Below are 20,543 nucleotides of genomic sequence, written 5' to 3'. Positions count from 1 at the left end.
ATCTTGTACTGGCATGATTGAAATTTTCTTCTCTATTATGGAAGCTTCAAGATGATAAAATAAAACTTAGTCTACTTTGTTTCCCACATACTTCTTTGGAAATAATAAGATGGTCAATTAATATTTGTAGAATGAATGAATGACTTTCTTTGAGAGCAAAACAATTAGGGTTTGATTAGTCCCCAATTGAGCAAGACTATTTATCCTCAATTCATTAGTCATAAAGGACATGATTTATGCCCATGAAAGACCATGAAGAATTTCTCATATGTTTTATTAGACTAAGTTGATGATTGGCAAATATACCCCAATACTGCTGGTAGATAAATTTATTTATGGGCCATGGCATTTTGATACCAAATGGAAAAGCAAAACTCTACATGCCTTCCTGTATTTTTTTGCAGGCAATAAAATTGAGACATATTTCCACAGTAAATCTAAATGTCTCCTACATTGCTAGGCTTTAAAAGGTTATGTACATTAGATATTACATCATTGTTTGAAGTACATTAGTGCTTTTGAAAACAGCTGCCTTCAATCTCCATTCTCATAAAAAGAGCAACCACACAGTCTGTGCTTTTTCTAATGGCTTTAAAATGTGTGTTAACTTAGAAATTCTTATCCACACTATTGTTTGTGTACCATAATATAGAATATTAATGGAAACATAAAGTGGGAGAAGTCTTCACAAAACACAAGGCAGAGGCAGAAACTTATGCTTCTCCAAATCTTTTATCCTTGAAATGCTTCCCTTTTGGCAATGGATGTGTTTTTATAAAAGCTTCATGAGGCAAAATTATTAATAAATGTATGTATTTAACACAGGATGTGAAAACAAAATAGAGCCATCGATTTTGTGAAACTTTTCTAGAAGGGAAAAGTTTTGACCTTTGTTTTGTCTATAGAGCTTATTTGTCTACGCATTCACATTAAGGACTATTTCTACTGTGCACAAAGAGTGGTGAACACACTAAGTGTGAGCGTGTCGCCTAAATATACCAAATATAAGGATTCCTGTGGCTTCGAAGCCAGCTTTCCTCCAGGAACAATTCCCTGAAAGCTCGAGTGCATATCTTTTCTCTGAAAAATGCTGTCTCCCTTGTCCTGATTCTAACTGGGAACGCTTATCTGGGTTATAGAGGAGGGAAAAAGGAAAACTCCATCTCTTAGTAAAGGGAATCTGTAACATTACTCGTGATACAAGAATGGAAACATGCAGGGAACTATTATTATTATTAATATCATCATGATCATTATTTACTCATCCTTTACCCACTTTGGTAAGGAAAGCACAAAAGAAAATCAGATTCTTTGAACTGAAAGGACAAATTGCTCAACAGCAGAAAGTAGCTCTTCCTATGCTACAACTAGAGAGAAAATTTAGCACGAGGGTCACTAACACACGCTGCATTTGGCTGACCATAAAAAGGCAATGAGCAATTCTTAAATGGCTGTCCCTTACCTGAACCAGCAGGGAGGGGACATGTACATATACTTTAATGACTGGAAATGGGGTCATTGCTTTTGACTTTCTTGGTGCTAAAGAAAACTTGATGTTTTGCAAAAATAAAACATGGTGTTTGGGAGGTTTCTGGCTGTCATAATCGCCCAGCTACCCTGCAGAGCCCAGCAGCACTAGCATGGGGTCTCCCCCAACCCAGAACTCCCCTCTCAGCCCACCTGCTGGAAACCGTGAAAATGGTGCATTTGTCTTATGTCTGACAAGTTCATAATTTACCTTGGGATAAACATTTAATTGACAGCATTTTGAGCATTGTGCACAGAAAGGGTGCCTGGGAGAAACAGGAGAGGGAAATTCTGAGCCATGAAAATTGCTGATTAACCCGAGCTAAGCATTTGCACAGGCTAGCGTGGAAAAGAAAGAATAATAGTAAAATAGTCTGCATTTAGATCACGGGAAAGGATGTTTAATTGTAAGAGTTAAAAATAAGGAGTATTGATCCTTTTATTTTTATTCGTATAATTTCTTTCTTCTGATGTTGTGTAGGAATTCCCCTTCACTCTTGCTTCTTAAAATTTGTCCAGAATATCCTAAATACAGGTTCTCAAGCTCTCCTGTAATGCTTCCTTAACATTCCTCAAATATTTACTCTATCTTCATTAATATTCACATAGGAATATATAGAAATATTTAAAACATCTTGCTGTTTGACAGAGATTTAAATCCTTTTTAGTTTGTTTAATATATATTTTTAGGTCCCACTGTATTGTTCTTGGGGAACAACGTTTAAAGTCTCAGTGTTTAAAAAGTCTTGTTTTTTGTTTTTTTTGTTATGGTGTATGGCAGGGTCACATTTCATTATTTTTCCATGTGCATATCCCATTACTGCAGCATCACTTGTTGAATTTTTGACTGTTTATGTGTGTTGGTTTCTTTTGCTTATTTGGTTGTTTTTTGGGAAGTGCATGGACCAGGAATAGAACCCAGGTTTCCTGCATGGCAGGCGAGGTTTCTACCGCCGAACTAGCCCTGCACCCCCTAAAGTGTCTTTTAACATATTTTTAGATAATTAAGATGTATTTCGTCATGGCCTAATAATCATGCCACCCAGACCCTGGCAGGAATAGCCCTGTGAAGCCGAAGTAGAGATTACAATCCTCCAGATGGAAATGGAGCATTAGTGTACAAGCAGAGCCCTTGTTTCAAAGTTGTATAAAACAACCTCCAGCCTTAAGCAACTTATGAAACAACAGGAAAGATAAGGCAAGTCTCCAGCAAGTTCTAATCACATAAGAATTATTGATGTTTCTAAAAAGAAAAGTCCAAAAACATTAAGTGTGGCTCGTCTTGATCTAGATGAATATTTTCTTAGTGTTTCTGATCATCACAGAATCACTTAAAGAGTTTTACTTAAAACATAGATTCTGGGGTCCTGCATCCCTCCTTTGAGTGGAAGGGACTCTTCTGGCACACCAGGGACACAAGGTGTCTCCAATTTGATCCAGAGGCATCCTGGAGTTAAGCCTTGGAGTTAAGCCAGGGGCCAAGGCAGCCCCTGGGGTTTATGATTAGAAGTCATTGATTTGAACCTACTGTCTGTTGCAAACCGAAGGATCATGGCTGTGTGACTTAGTACGGTTTAATTTGCAGTTTTAGATCTGTAGCAATTTTACGGAATTCTAGTTCATTCACTCAATCAGTAAAGACTGCAGGCTCTCTGTGACCAAACCCCTAGGCTGGACACCTGGGGAGGAGTGAGGAAGGAAGTGGACCCTCTCAGGACACCGACAGGGTCCTGGGGCGACACATGTTGATGACATCTTCACCCACCAACACTGTTCCAGGAAAGAGTTGGGAGTATCACATGCATTCAGCTTCATGGAAAGTCTGTCTCTGTTTAAATAAACACCAGTGAGGCTGAGATACAAAGGAGAAATATGATATCAGCTGGGCCAAATGTAAGAGGAAATATTTCAGGTGGAGGGAGCAGTTTTGATGCCAAACAGGTGATGCATCTCAACACATGATTCAAGCAGATCGTCCTAACACACAGAGGGAAAAGTGACAGCAGAGTCCGCGCCTGCTGAGACAAATTTCCTGTAATCTCAAGAATTTGACCACTTCATGACCTTATGCTCTTATGACAAAATGATAAGCCTAGAAAAACAAGTCCATGAAGCGTCCATGGATTTTACAGATGTTTATTTTTTAAATAATGAATAATATAAAACATAAAGTCAACAGATATTAATGGCCTTATATTCAGACTATATGGAAAATGATTTCATGTTTCTTATCCTGTGATTTGGGGCACCTTCTCAGAATTTTCCTTCCTTAAAATTTTAGTGAGAAAGCCCATTACTTTTTTTGAAAATGAAATTTCCTTTTCTGTCTTCCATCCAACATTTCAAAATCTTTTTACTGTTAGCTTAGAATGTAAATTTGTTCTCCACGACCAAAGTTATACATGAGTATTACAGAAAGTTCCAGAAATTCAGATATGTGAAAAGAGGTTAGAAAAAAAAGAATTGACAATTCCTCCAGCAACCAAAGATAACTGCGTGTGTGTGTGTGTGTGTGTGTGTGTGTGTGTGTGTGTGTGTGTGTGTGTTAGGTAGCTGTTGGATCAAAAGTTACAAACATTTCAAGACTTCTCCATGTGGGGCACGGGTACCTCCCAGAATGCGCAGATCAGTTATGCTCGCATCAGCATTTGGGGAGACTTCACAGTTCTGTTTTCTCTAAAAACAACTCAGAAATCATAGTTAGAAAATGTGAGGGTAAAAGGTAAAACAAAACATTATTGCAAATCGTTGATGATAAAGTAACTGTTTCACACTTGTGGGATATTTGTATATCCAGCATTCCTTTTTGAATAAAAATAATTTGCACTTTTTTATTCTGCTATATTATAAATATTAATCCTTTGTTCTCTTGATCTCTGAATTCATCATTCTTGAAAATATCAATCATTATAATTTATGATTTGTTTTTCAGTCTGCAAGAGGCTTTTTGTTTTTTTTTTAAGAAAAGAATATTGCACTTAGACAATATTCCTTAAAATGCTCTGAGATAATTTTGCAAAGAATATTTCAGGGGGAAATAATATTCCTTACTGTTCATTGTTTCTCAAATACTGAGATTCAGCTTTCTGCTAGTGCAAGAAATTTTATTTCCAAAAGCTACATATTTGAAGTATGATTCTTAAACATAATATATTTAATGTGATACTCCTAGAAATTTTACACCAAATTAAAAAAAAAGAAACAATGAAATTATATATTGTATATGTTTTGCCAATTAGATTAAATTCCAAACTCACTTTTTAGGAATACATAAAGCCCTCTCTGTATACGTTTTGCTTACATGACTATACAGGATTTCTGTTATCTTAAAGCAATTTCATATGATATAACCATGATATGCTATTGGATGAATGCTATGAAAACAGTTTGAATTTTGCTAATTTGCTTCTTATAGTACATTCTCTAATTGCATTTTATGCAACAAATACACAAATAAAATAGTCTATTATAATAACCCAATTAAATACCCTTGTTTAAGGGTAATTAACAGGCAATGCTCTAATTAATTTGTTGAAATTTTCTTAATTACCCATCATTGAGACAATCACATTTGTTTTAAAAGTCTCTGAATTCGTTTGCTTGCTCATGGAAAAGGACAAGAACTTAACTCTCAAAATTTGATGTGATTTGCAAACTCCACTTGAATTAAAGACTTGAGTCTACCACCACACTGCTCCAGAGAAGAGATCACAGTAAAATCTGTTTCATTCTTACAGGCGTTATCCAGCTATATTCATCCATCCACTTGCATTCTCCGATGTCTCATCTGAGTCAGTTTGGATTCTACCAACACCAGTGTTTTGTTTACATGATGCACATCAATATTATGTTTCATTTTCTGATGATGGAACGTCTGTGAATCCACAGAAAATGCTCCATCAGGCTGTTCTGTGACTTTTCTCTTCCAGAAAATATTTTGTGCCAAAAGTAGCATATGACACCTTCTAATAATACTCTTTGATTTCTAGGAATTTGGGATGTGAAAAAATGGTTCACTGCCACTGGAAAGGAAAGGGACTGAAATTGAAATTACCAGAGGAGAGTCTAAGACTCAGCTTTTATGAAATATGCTTAGTGTAACTTCTTTGAAAGGGCTGGTGCAAAGCTTACTATCATGGACACTTCCTTTTCTTCACATTATTAAGGAATAGCATTTCCACTACTTTTCAAAAGTAGTGCTGACAAATTATAGCCATATTTTAAAGAGGTTCCTGAGACCTGATTTGTCACCATCAATCTCCCTGATACATAGACATTCATCGAAAACCACACAGGAGCATTAAATTTTAATTTATCTTTCCCTTCCTTTTGATCAATTGAATTAAACTATTATTTACTTTTGCAGAGATACAGGCTGGAATTTTTTTTATTGAGGTCATATTCCTAACGAATTCTCTCATTATTTAGTGGGAAACTGTGAGTTATAAGTTGGTGTCTTGTTGATATAACCTTTATATTTTTAAATAATATTTATCATCTATCTACACATCTAATCTACAGAGCTCATGGATACAAAACTTAAATTATTTATGTGAGTTCTTTGTGCATAAAGCCATATCAGAAATTGTCTATTTGAGATAAGCACTATTAACTAAGTGAAAGTTCATTGAACAATTTTCCTCTTATTTATAATAAACACTATAAATCACTTTTACAGTAATTTTAGAACGGCTGTCTCTTTTTAGGTTGTTTAGCCTCATCTAATTAATAGAAAACTCTTTACTCATATTTAACATTTTAATATTCCAAGAAATTTCCTGATTGACAGTCTACAGTTAAAATCTACTTTATTTTCTTTTCCAGCCATAATGACTTCTCTAATTCCAAAACTCTAAGGAACATTATAGAAACTGATAAAAGTTCTCAGTATTAATTTTGTATTGCTGGGTAACAAACTACTGTGAAACGACTGGCTTAAAGTAACGCACATTTATTGCCTCACATTTTCTGTGGGTCAGGAGTTTGGGCATAGCTTAGCCAGACACTCCACTCCTTAGAGCATCAGGAGACTGCAATCAAGGTGTATGCTGGGCAGCGTTCTCATCTGATAACTGGAATGGGATAGAGTCCGCTTCCAGGATCACTCCGATTGTCTGCAGGATTCATCTCCCTGTGGCTATGGAACCGAGGTTCAGACTTCTTGCTGGCTGTCATTCCCTAGATGACAATCCAGCTCCTAGAGGCTGCCTGCAGTTCTTGGTCCAGTGGATTGTCCTATTATGACAGAGACTTCACTGAGCCAGCCTGGAAGGTCACCAGAGTGAGTGTGCTAGTGGGACGGAGCCTTAGATGACATAATGAAATCATAGGCGTGATATCCATTATTGCTGGCATATTCCACGACTGAGAAGCAAGTCTCAGGTCCTGCCCACCTTCACAGGGGAGGGATTACTCAAAGGCATTAAAAGACCAGAGGGTCGGGATTACAGGAGGCCACCCATGAGAGTTTCTCTGCCACACAGTATCTCTAGGAAAATTTCTTTCTAGTGGAGTCCAACACTTGCTAAGTTAAAAGTCAGTTGACTCAGTGTTAAACTTCAAGTATAATCACATTTTTATGAGCAACTTAAATATACCCATCTTCTAATCCTTAGCACATATTTTGAAAATGAAGTGACAACAGTGTACTGTGGGGGAAGGAATGTGTAAATGTAAATATGTACAGAGAAAGAAAAAAACAATGAGGACATTTGTATTTGCCTATAAATCCATGTAAATAGGTATTTATATATGTATTTAAAATTAAAATGTCAAAAGCATTTATGTTTTTAATTTGGATTTTCTTAGACTAAAAATATATTTTTTATTGCATCGGCTAATATCTCATTTTACAAAGACAAAGCCATCATCCAAATTAATGGTAGTAATTAACAGATTGGGTTTCTCACCACAGGCAAATGTCTGTCTTTTAGAGTTACAAATGAGCATTTAAGGTTTGAAGCAGCAGGTGGTATAATCTCTGAAAATAAAATGATTATTTACCATAATTTTTATAAAGAATGAGCCATCTATATGTATACTCAAATATAGATTACTTAAATTATCAGAATTTCATTTTATTAAAATGTTTATTTAATATTAACTTATCTATTCTGTAAGCAGTACCTCTGGAAAGCATTATTTGATAATTTGATTTGGTCTCTATTCTGTTGATGTAGAGTTTATGAATCATATTCCTGTGAATAAAGTAGAAAAGTAAAAATGTCACTGAATTGTTATGGTTATTGATTCAGAAACTCACTTTAACATAACATTTAATTTGAATTGACACAGTTCCTAATATAATAAGGCCTTAACAATTATATGTGGCACATACTTATGGACGAAAGAGTGAGTAAAAAGAATCAAGCTGGGGAAAGCTTTGATATTTGATTTACTGCACTGGCAAAATTATCTTTGGCAACATACTGTAGGAATTACCAGCTGCAATATCTTGAGCAAATTAATTGGTCCTATTGAACCTCAGTATAACAGGAATAGTAATTATTACCTGATAGGGTTTTTGATTTGTAAAGAAACATGGGAAAAATCTAACAAAAATTTTCCACCTTCATTTCTGCTCCACCTTCTAAAACACCTTCTAAATTAGTTCAAAGAAATTAGAAATTTAAGAATATATACTATTTGAAATTTTTAATTTTGAAATAATTTTAAACCACAAGAAAATCTATAAGGATAATAAAAAGATTGTTTATCACATCTGCTACTATTCCATATTTACGATGGTAAAGCCACCATCCAAATGGTAGCAGTGTAGCGCTGTCAGAATTACCAAATAAAAATATATGTCACTTAGTTAAACTGGAATTTCAGATAAATAGCAAATGATCTTTAGTATAATTATGTCACAGGTGATATTGGGGACACTGACACCAAAAAAAAAAAAATCACTGTTTATTTGAAATTCCAATGTAACTGGGCTTACTGTATTTTATCTGGAACCCTGCATACCCTTCATTCAGATTCTCTAATTGTTAATATTTGCCACATTTACTTTATTATTCTCTCTTTCTCCTTTCTGTCCCTATATATGTGGGTATGTGCATGCATTTCCATGGGAACATGTGTTTATATAAATATGTAAACCATACAATATAATTTCAGAATATATATTTACAACCTATAACATATTATATACTAAATAAAATACGTAACAATATGTAAAAATGTATAACATAGTTCTCTCTGCACCATTTGAGAATAAGTTGCACATATCATGGTCTTTTGCAAACAAATACTTCCATATTTACTTTCTAAGAATAGAGATATACTCTTACACATAAAATTATAAATACAAGAAAATTTAACATTGATTAAATGCTATACAGTCCATGTTCAAATTTCATGGTTTTTAAACTACTTCTCTTCAGAAATTTTTCTCTAGTCCAGGATCCAAATCAGGATCACACATTGGATTCATTTATCATAACTATAATCACCTTTAATTTTAAGTATTCTTCAGGCAGCTTTTGTCTTCATGACAACAATGTTTGAGGACTTCAGACAAGTTATTTTGTATAATGCCCCTCACTCTGAGTTTGTTTCATGCCTTTTTCTAATTAGGATGAGGTTTTAGAAGGAACAGCACAGAAGACATGCTGTCCTACTCCGTGCAATTTTAGAAATTTTTGTCAAAATATATAATTTCGGATAGAAAACATATATTTTTTCTATACGTATAAACTCCATTTACTAAGCTCTCTTTAAAAATATCAGTAAACCATTATCTATCATTCTTATCAGGAAAAGAATCTCTAACTTTACCATATCTTTATCTCATTATATTATGCCAGCTACTCTGAAACACAGAGTGCTTATTAGAAAAGTGTAGAAGAGTGTGTATAAGTTCATTTATGATGATTTTTAGTGAAAGTGAATAAATTCAAACATCTTAAATGTCCATCAATAAAAGACCAAATATTTTAGTACAATTGAAAATTATACAGCCATTGCATCATAACAGCTCAAATGCATAGATAAAATAACTTGAAAGGCATAGTACAAAATGGGGAAGGGATTATCTCTAATTGGTAAAACCATGCATAATTTTTCTTTATGCAATAATCAAATTTTTTACATTTAAATTGCAACAGTTACATAATCAGAAAAATCTATATTCATTCAGCAATAAATAGAATGCCTTTTAATATTCATTTTGTGAAAACTGTCTAATAATATGTCTAAAAACTTGGAGAATATCTCCACAAAGAAGTTTAAAGTTACTTACATTCTTGTTCAAATGTATTTTTATCATACTTTTAGTGGGAATGTTAATAAAATAGGAATTTCCTTAATATAATATTGTCAATATCCAATTTTGATATATTTATGTATTTGACGTATTTTCTAATATACTTTATTTTGTCTCTATATACATAACAGGCATGAAATATATGTATTTGTACACGTATTTCATAACTTGCAAGTGTAGTATGTACCAAGTGGCACCTTCAATTCTTTATGGAAATAGGAAGAAAGTTATTTCATTAGTTTCTATAAGTGTAGATAGTGATCTACACATTGTAGATGCAACTTTCTATGTTTATGGATGTGCTGGTTTGAATCTGTTACATGTCCCAGAAAAGATCATGTTCTTCTAATTCATTCTTTTGGGGTGGGGGGGGGCAGACCTGTTGTGGGTGGGACCTTTTGGTGAGGCTATTTCAATTGAGATGTGACCCAGCCCATTCAAAGTGGGTCTTAATCCTTTACCGGGTCCTTTACAAAAAGGATCAAAGACAGGAAAAAGCCAGAGAGCTTAGAGAGAAGCAAGCAAGGACCCACAGGAGCTGAGAGGGAAAGCCATTGAAATCAGAACCCAGCAGAAAAGGACCAGCATGCCTTCCTAGGTGATAGAGGAACCCCAGATGCCAGCAGCCTTTCCTCAGAGAAGATGCCTTTTTCTTGATGCCTTAATTTGGACATTTTCATGGCCTCAGAACTGTAAAATTGTAAACTAATAAATCCCCATTGAAAAAGCCAACTCACTTCTGGTATATTGCATTCTGGCAGCATTAACAAACCAAAACATTTATTAAATAAAATATTTGATAATGTTTGAAAAATCTTCATCCTTAGTTATGTGACTATTTGTTCTATGAAGTTTTAACTAGGATAAGTTTAACCATCCCTCCAGTAATTGTTCTTTATATATTTAGCAGATACTGTTAAATACCAAGATGATTATTTCTTGATCTTCTATAACATTTATCAATAAAAAATCACTTTTTTCCTTTGTGATATTTTATTCTAAATTATATTTATATGATATATTTACTCTTTATGCTGCTTTGATACATATTTAGGAGGAACAAAGCTTTCCACTCTTTTAAGTTCAAAGCCTATTGTTGATCTCTTATGTATGAACCATACTTGATGCCCAAGAAACTCAAGAGTAGAAAATGATGTTGACCTTGGTATATGAGCCAATGGGTATCTTATGAATTTTGATGATATTTGGCAAAGTAGTGAAAATTAACAAGGAAATTTTTTAGAAAAGATTTTTCTAATAAAAAGTAAATTTAGATTAAAAATTTATGTATGGGTGTTTCATGACATTAAAAATAATTTCAGGGTCTATATGGAGAAATTGTTAGGAAAAGCTTTAATTTTAATCATGTGAACTGATCTACCATTTCTTATCCCCATCTTTTTATTGTTATATGATTTTCCTTAAAGATAGGCATTGTTTTAAATTATGGAATATGCTTTTTTGTTTTATGAAAATAATTACTGTTTCTGACATGGCTGAATCACTCCTCTCAAACACTCCCTCCTGCAGATATCCACCATGAATCTGGAGAAACTACTATGGGGGGAAAATACAGACACACTCGGCTATTTAAAGGCACCAGAACAGAAAAAATATAAAGCAGAAACTAGAGAAGAGTCAACACTTAGAAAAGAGAACGGCACAGGAAGAATTTATGTTTTATAGTAAATTGTCCAAGAGCAGCCCCAGTTTGCGGGCCCCAGGACAGGGAAAACTTCCATTCACATCTCCAGGTTAACTGGTTCGACCAGAGCACAGGGCTCAGAAGCTACAGATGTTTTAAATAGAAGGGACAGCTAGAGGAGGGAGCTTCACAATCCATGTATAAACTCTGGCTGACATCTGAATCATGCTTTTATGGTTCAGATGTTATAAAAGCAAAATCTGAGCAGCTCAAGTAAGGTTAAAAGTGAAATGATTTGAGCTACTGCCAACTGCAAGGAAAACAGTCTGTGCTTTGTGTTCAATGAAGTTAAACAAAGGCAATTCTCTTCAGAGGACCTTAAGGAACTAGAATTTCTACAACCACCTTAATGACAATGACCAAGAAAAAATACAAAATTGCATGACAGACAATGAAACAGGTAAATTAACTTTTTTTTAAAGAAAAAGGAAATCAATGTAGACTAACCTTGAGATAACTCCAGGGGTTGTAGAAATTGATGCATGTTGAATTTCACTTAATGAATTTTTGCAATCACTTTGTATGGACTTATTAACATTTTTGCTGTATTGAAGTAATGTACAAAATCCTAGTTTAATGGTGCTTTCTCCGTCAGCATTGTAAAGCCCAGATATTAGTGTATGTTTCTGTTTGGTTTGGTGGTGAAGAGATATGTTTGTGACCTCCAATTTTATGGTTCTTTTTCTCTTGCAAGATCTTAGGTATTCCCCCTTTTGCTTACTTTCTACTTCACCACAATTTTTGGAGGGTGTTTACCTCTTCCTTTTTGCCTTCTTTTCTCCTACAAATGCTCTCTGCATTTGCAAATTGCTCCATCAAATCACCTCTACCTTTAAGTCCCATTGGTCTGGTTCATATTTTTATTTACTAAACACTCTTTATTATTTTCAGTTAGGAGGAGCTTACTCTTCCTGGTGTGGTTTTGGATGACCTTTAGGCCCCATCTCTAGAAATCCTCATATTTTGTCTTCATAGTTTTTCTCAGTCTGTCTTTGCTTACTCCAAATCCTTGCAGAGGTATGGGGGGTAGGATAGGAGTGGGGTGAGAGAACATAAGACTGTGAACTAGAATTTGATGTTTATTCTCTTTTTATTTATGTATTTTTTGAAGTTTGGACATTTTCTGTCTTTAAGTTATGCTGAGGGTATGGTTTTTGGGTACTATTATTTTTACCTTCCTTTGTTTTGTAATATTTTGGGGGGAAATACTGAGGAATAGGGCCTAAGTTTTTGCCACTGTCTTCACACACCTAAATTCCAATTCTTTATCTTTAAATAAAATTTTCAGGGGGTAAATATTCATTCATTAGACAAAATTTGACTTCAAACTCAGATTATTTTGCTTAATGAAAACAAATTAAAATATTTGTATGAAAGTTCTATTTCCCAAATAGATTTTTATTGTCTAGTTTTACTTTCATTTAAATTTAACCAAAAGACAATTTTTCCTATGATTAGAGTAAATGCTTATTAATTGTGAATGAATACAAACTATAAATAGTGAACACTAAAAGCTTCTTTTCTATTGTTCTCATTAAAAAGCAACTGGTTTGAGGCAGTGCAGTTGTGCCTCAAATGCTGAGCTGGAGACCTGGGTTTAATTCCCAGAACCTGTCCATGCAAAAAAAAAGGGGGGGGGGGGGGGTAGTGCAACTGGTTTCGGACTTCTGGTCAACCAAGATAGTGGCATAAAATGTTGAGGGTTCTATATCCCCACAGCATCTTTGAACAACTAGTAAAAACTGGCAGAGCCATCTTCCTCAAAACTCCAGAAAACAGATAAGAGGTTTCACTAACTGGGTGAGTGCCAAATCAAGAAAATAGAAGTTTAAAAAAAAAAAAAAACAGTAGGAGAATCTCATGGTGCTTTTGCTCATCTCTTCCCCTCTATGGTGCAGTACCCAGGATGACACTGTGGATCCTAGCCCTGTTCTGGAAGGAGAAAATTAATCTCTGGGCACAGACTGGTATGCCTGTATGTTGGTGCCAACTTAGCAGGTGGAAGCCTGAAAGGCTGAACCAAGAAATTTAACTTGGGCTTCCCCTCTCACAACTTCTTCTGTGAATAGCTTGTAGACAGCTAAAGCCAATGTTAAAAGCAATTAAGTAATACCAGCCTGAGGCAAAGAACCAGTTTTAAGACATATAACAGAGTACCAATAGAGAGGGAAAGTCCATTTCATAAGGAATAGAGGGCTCATGTGAATTCCTCTAAAGCAAGCACAAACCCAGGAAAAGACACTGGCTCATAAAAGACTGAGGACCTCACATTTTCACTTGGAACTAATCTTCTTGATTAGCAGGCTAAACACTGAATGAGAGCACCACACAGAGAAGCAATTTGCAAAGATTGTGAATGGGGCTTATGCATTGGTTTTTGTTACCTCCTGATATTCAAGGAAACCTTTGTCATATCACTAGCTGGACACAAACTTAAAGTACAAACAGATCAGGGACTAAAAGAGTTAACCCATTAAATTTTAAAATCTGCAGTGTGCAAAAGAGATTACAAGACAAACAAAGAAATAGGGAATGATGCCTCATACAAAGAATCAAGATAAAAATTCAGAAACTATCCATGAAGAATACAAACTTTGGATATATTGGGCAAAGATGTTTAAAAAGTGATCCTCAATATTGTCAAGCAGATAAAGGAAAATACAGAGAGAGAACTAAAGTTTATCAATAAAAAAGTGAACAATATGAGAATCTCAGTAAACAGAGAGAAATTTTTTTAAAGAATCAAATAATAATACTGGAATGGAAGATCACAATAACTGAAATTAAAAATTCCCTAGAGAGAATATGAGACATGGCAGAAGAGAGAATCAGTGAACATAAAGATAAAACAATTGAAATGATTCAGGATGAGAAACAGAACTTAAAAATGTAAACAGACTTAAGAGACCTGTGGGACATCATCAAGTGTACCAAATATATGCATTATGGGAGTTCCAGAAGGAGAAAAGAGAAGGGGATAGAACAGATATTCAAATAAATAATAGCAGAAAACTTCTCTAATTTAACAAAAGACCTCAGTAGAAACATTCAAAACTCCCAATGAACCCCAAACAAGATAAACTTGAAGAGAACCACACCCAGACACTTAGTATCCCATTGCTGAATGCCAAGGACAAAGGGAGAATTCTAAAGCTGCAGGAGAAAAGTAATATACACAAGGAGACCCAATAAGATTACGTGTGAATTTCTCATCAAAACACCATGAAGAAAAGGGCAGTGGTATGAAATATTTACAGTACTGAAAGAAAAAAAATTGCCAACCAAGAATTTATACCTGGCTAGACTGTCTTTCAAAGATGAGGGAAAGATTAATAGATTCCAAGATAAACAAAAGCTGAGGAAGTTCATCAATGCTAGACAGGCCCTACAAGTCATACCTGAGGGATTTCTACAGTAAAAAAAGGAAAGGACACTAGACAGTGGTCAAAGGAGCATAAAGAAATAGAGATCTCCAACAAAGGCAGCTGTTTGAATAATTACAAATGACAGTACAACTGTATAATATTTTTTTAGTATGTAACTTTACATTTTAATCTTACAGGCTCCAAAATGCAAATGCAAAAAAGAATTGAAAAATCTATGGTTTGGGACATATAATGTATAAAGATATAATTTATAATGAGTACAACAAAAGGTACAACAATGACCATCAGGGAATAGATGGTCATAGGAGCATTGTTTGTGTGTGCTGTTAGTTAAGCTAGCATCAGGTCAAAAATGATTATTTTAGATTTAGGATGTTGAATTTCGTTTCCATGGTAAACAAAAAGAAATAAATGACAAATATATAAAGAAGGAAATGTAAGGGACTCAAAATGGTACACTGAAAAAAATCAAATAAATGTGAAAATGGCATTAATGGAAGAATTCAAGGACATAAAATGTATAGGGGTTACAAAGACCAAATAGAAAAACACAGAAGAATTTCCTGCATTATCAATTATTACTTTAAGCGTAAATGGATTCAAATCGCCACACAAAAGGTAGACATTAGCAGAATAGATAATGAAGTATGGCCCAACTAAAAGCTGTTTATAAGAAAACACAAGTAGACTGAAAGTGAAAGGATTGGAAAAAATATATAGCATGAAATTAGTGACCAAAACAGAGCTGAGGTATCTATACTAATATCATATAAAATAGACTTTAAGTCAAAAACTTACAAAGACAAAGAAAGAACACTATATATTGATAAAGGGGTCAACTCAAAAAGAAGACATAACAATCATAAATATATATGCACCTTACAGCAGAGCCCCAAAATGTACGAAGCAACTACTGACAGATTTGAAGGGAGAAATAGACAGTCCTACATTAATAGTAGGACATTTCAATGCACCACTTTTAAAAATGGATAGGACATTTAGACCAAATATCAATAAGGAAATAAAAGAATCGAATGATACTCTGAACCAGCTACACCTAACAGACATGTGAAGAATACTTGCCCAGCAGCAGAATGCGCATTCTTCTCAAGTGCACATGGATCATTCTCCAGGATACACCATATGTTCGGTCACAAAACAAGTCTCAATAAATTAAAATATATGTTGAAATCATACAATGTATTTCCTCTAACCACAAAGGAATGAAGGTAGAACTCAATAACAGAGGGAGAAATGGAAAATTCACAAATCTGTGGAAATTAAACAATGTACTCTTAAACAACCAATGGGTAAAAGAAGAAATCACAAGGGAAATTAGGAAATATCTTGAGGTGAATGAAAATGAAAACAAAACATTCCAAAACTTACAGGGTGCAGCACAGGCAGTGGTGAAAGGGAAACTTATAGCTCTAAATGCCTACATTAAAGAAGAAAGATGTCAACTCAGAGACCTAATCTTACAACTGGAGGATTGAGAAAAGGAAGAGCAAGCTAAACACAACGTGAGAAGATGGAAGGAAATAAAAAAGATCAGAGCAGAGATAATGAAATAGAGAAAATAAAGCAGCAGAAGAATGAATGAAATAAAAAGTTGGTTCTTGAAAAGATGAATAGACTAGACAAAACTCTAGCTAAACCAACAAAGAAAAAAGAGAGAGGAAACTAGTATCTAAATTCAGAAATGAAAGAGGGGAAATGCTACTGACCCCACAGGGAAAAATTAAGATTATAAAAGGACAGTATAAACAACTATGCACCAAAAAACAATAATAATAATCCAAATGAAGTGGACAAATTTTTAGAAACATGCAAATAAACTGAATGTAATAAAGAAGAAATAGAATACCTCAACAGTCAAAGAGCAAGTAAAGAGGTTGAATGAGGATTCATAAATCTCCCAAAAGAGTACAGCCTAGGACCAGATGGCTTCATTGGGAATTTTACCAACCATTACAAGAATTAACCGGTCTTGCTAAAACTCTCCTAAAAAACTGAAGAGGAGAGAAGACTTCCTAACATGTTCATTAAGCCAAATCACCCTCATAATAAAACCACCAAAGATACATCAAGAATAAATAATTACAGAATTAATATCCCTTATGAAAATAGATGCAAAATTCCTCAACAGAAATACAAGAACATCATAATCCAATAGAATATTAGAAGAATTATATACTATGATCAAATGGGATTTGTCCAGGCATGCAAGGTTGTTTAACATAAGAAAATCAATTAATCTAATATACATTAGTAGAACAAAGGAGAAAAACATATGATCATCTCAATTGACGCAGAACACATTTGACAAATTCCATCCCCCCCCCCACCTTGATAAAAATATGCAGAAAGTTAGGAATAGAAGGAAATTTCCTCAGCATGATAAAGGGCATATATGAAAAACCCACAACTAGCATCAAACTCAATTGTGAAACAGTGATAACCTCCCTAAGATCAGGAAGAAGTCAAGAATGCTTACTGTCATCACTTTTATTCAATATTGCACTGGAAGTTTTAGCCAGAGCAGTTAGGCAAGAAGAAGACATAAAAGACATCCAAATTGGAAAAGAAGAAGTAAAACTTCCCATATTTGCAGGTGACATGATCCTACATATACAGAAAATCCTGAAGAATCCATAACAAAGCTACAAGAGCTAAAAACAAATTCAGCAAAGAGGTAGGGTACAAGATTAACACACATAAATCAGTATTGTTTGTATACAACAGTAACAAACAATCTGAGGAAACCAAGCAAAAATTCCATACAAAATCAACTATAAAGTTAAATATCTAGGAATAAATTTAACCACAGATGTAAAGAACTTACACACAGAAAAGTGCAAAATATTGTTGAGAGAAATCAAGAAAGACCTAAATTAATGGAAGGGCATTCCAGGTTCCTCTACTGGGAGAGCAAATATTAAGTTGCCAATTCTACTCAAAGTAATTTACAGATTCACTGCATTCCCAATCAATTTTCCAACAGCCTTCTTTGCAGGAATGGAAAGGCCAATCATCAAATTTATATGAAAGGGTAAGGGTCCCCAAATAAACAAAATCATCAGAATCCTCCAGTGTCCATCATCAGATGAATGGATAAACAAAAAGCGGTATATACAAACAATGGAATATTTTTCAGCCATAAAATGAAATGAAGTTTTTGATAGATGTGACAGGCTAGATTAACTTTGAAGACATCATGTTGAATGAAATAAGACGACCAAATATTTTATGACTTCATTTATATTAAATAATTTGAATATGCAAATTCATATTCAGACACTAGCATATGAATTCCCAGGAGCCATTGTGCACGTAGAGAATGGGTACTAATGCTTCATTAGTACGGTTCTCTTTAGGGTGATGGAAAAGTTTTGGTAATGGACAGTGGTGATGGTAATACAACACTGTGAATGTAATTAACACCAGCAAGTCATACATGTCAATGTGGTTGAAAAGAGAAACTTTAGGCAGTATATGTTACCAGAGTTAAAACTTTAAAAAAATCGAAATGTACTGTATTAACAGTGGCCACTAATATAAACTATAGACTATATGGAATAGTAGTCCAGATATAGTAGACCAATACGATTATAATAATAATATTGTTTCATCAATTGTCACAAATTTAGCACACTAATGCAAAGTGTTAATCATAAGGAAAACTGTGCATGTACTTTCTGAGTGGTTTTTCTAACTACAGCTTCTCTAATGAAAATAAATAAACCAAAAAATAAAAAACAAATTGTATAATGGAAAAGAAATCTCTTTGTTCATTAATATAGAAATTCACATCCATTAAAAAAGTTATTTGATAGGTAAACACACATAACCTATGAAGGGATTTAAATTGGGATATTGTCTAAAAGATAATTTTCATATGATAGTGACAAAAAAAGTTTTCCTATGTAGATGATAGATCGTTACAGAATTCTGATGCCACACTCAACTGCACACTATAGGAAAAGGGGATGGTCTGATTAGGGGGCTAGGCTAGAAAAATGAGAAAACCGTTATCATTGCTTTCCTAAAAGGGGCAAAAGGCTGAGTGATTTGTTGTCACTAAATAGAGAGTGACAGCTGGCAGAATCTGTGATCTTTGGTAGAAAGGCATAACCAAACCAGGTGAACTTAAAAGGGAAGAGCCAGGTAGTAAGTCCCCCTTTCCCCGACTCTAGGATCTGTCTCATGAGTCAATCAACATAGAATTTTATACACACACACACACACACACACACACACACACATACACATACACATATATATATTTTTCAGCATGAACAGGCACTGGGAATTGAACCCGGGTCTCTGGCATGGCAGGCGAGAACTCTGCCTGCTAAGCCACCATGGCCTGCCCTGGATATATATTTTTATTAATGGTGAATTTGATAAATAGTTCATTAATATTAGCATTTCATTTTCTCTTAAAATAGCACAATTTCCCATTTTCTTTTATTTATGTTTTAAACATTCTTTCTCAAGACTTTTGATATATGCATATTTTATACCTCTATTAGCCATTAGCCTCTCATAAATGTAAATATACTTAAATCTTATCATTTGAACTTTACTGTTTTAAGGTGCCTTATGATATAAAGATTTTTGAATTTTGTGTGGCTACAGCTACTAACGCTTATTTTGTTATTTCTTCTGAAGATTTTTCTCTTTTGAATTAGAAATATTTCCCTTATCTATTTAGAATTTAAATATATTTGTAGATATATTCTGACATCTAACATTTAAGTATAAATTTAAGTATATATTTCCATCTAGTTCAGAAATTTGCATCAGTGTGTGGTTTGATAAAAATTCTAAGATATGTGCTTGTGTGTTTCGTATAGCTATCCCTATTTTTTTAATAATCTATTCCTTTTCATTTTATTTCACACATCACATCAGTCTCTTTAAAGATTATGTAAATTGCTCCATTGATCTGTTTATGCCAGCATCAGACGATTTTAGTTATTATAGATTTAATATTTTTAGCATTGATAAAAGGCCTGTCCCTGCCCACTGTTCCCTGTATTTTCACTAAGGCCTCATGCAGTTCTTCCAATCAGTTTCCCACCCAGAGAAAGTAACTCCTCTAGAGATCCCTGTGCAGAGAAAACTGGTGCGTGAAAACAGTTTGCAGAAAAGGCAAAATTTTACCATTCATTTCAGGCAACATCAGTCCTTTCTCACATTGCAGTTATGTAAATGGGCTAGGTGATTAAATCACCTGCGAATCTCTTTGAATTCTCATTCACAAAGCTCAAGTATAAAGCGGCTTTGTATCTGTCAGAAAAGTGTATGAAAATTGGTTTGATTTCTGTATTTTTCTAGTTGGTGTAACACAGTTTTAAATAGACAGAGGCAAACCAAAAAAAAAAAAAAAAGAGAGGAAAATTATTACTCAGCATCAGCTCTGATTCAGATTAAAGCAAGAGTTGTTTCTACACTTTTAAAAATAAGCGCCGAAATATCCAGAAGCTACACTGCTTTCAGAGGAAAGTGTTATCTCACTGCACCTCGGGGAACAGGGTTCATGAATGCACAATGTTCGCCACCTCTCTCATTCTCCGCACCACCTGCTAATTTGCTGCAAGCAACAGAATTAATGGTAATATTTTTGTTTTTTCACCTATTCAATTAC

The 20,543-nt window shown here is 34.3% G+C and overlaps 1 long non-coding RNA gene across 4 annotated transcripts in view; it reads right to left on the bottom strand.

Annotated features, from left to right (window-relative positions):
- LOC143660370 (uncharacterized) overlaps positions 1-20,543 on the bottom strand; it is a 270,434-nt gene that overhangs the window by 77,960 nt on the left and 171,931 nt on the right. The window contains exon 3 of one of the 4 annotated variants that reach the window (XR_013163989.1): positions 7,654-7,724. The exons of the other annotated variants lie outside the window; for them this stretch is intronic. This is a non-coding gene — a long non-coding RNA (uncharacterized LOC143660370). The remainder of the gene's footprint in view (positions 1-7,653; positions 7,725-20,543) is intronic. 4 annotated transcript variants of the gene reach the window in all.

This window comes from Tamandua tetradactyla, chromosome 16 (genome assembly GCF_023851605.1).
Source record: "Tamandua tetradactyla isolate mTamTet1 chromosome 16, mTamTet1.pri, whole genome shotgun sequence".
NCBI classification, from domain to species: Eukaryota; Metazoa; Chordata; class Mammalia; order Pilosa; family Myrmecophagidae; genus Tamandua; species Tamandua tetradactyla.
This window is presented reverse-complemented; position numbering and strand designations above follow the sequence as displayed.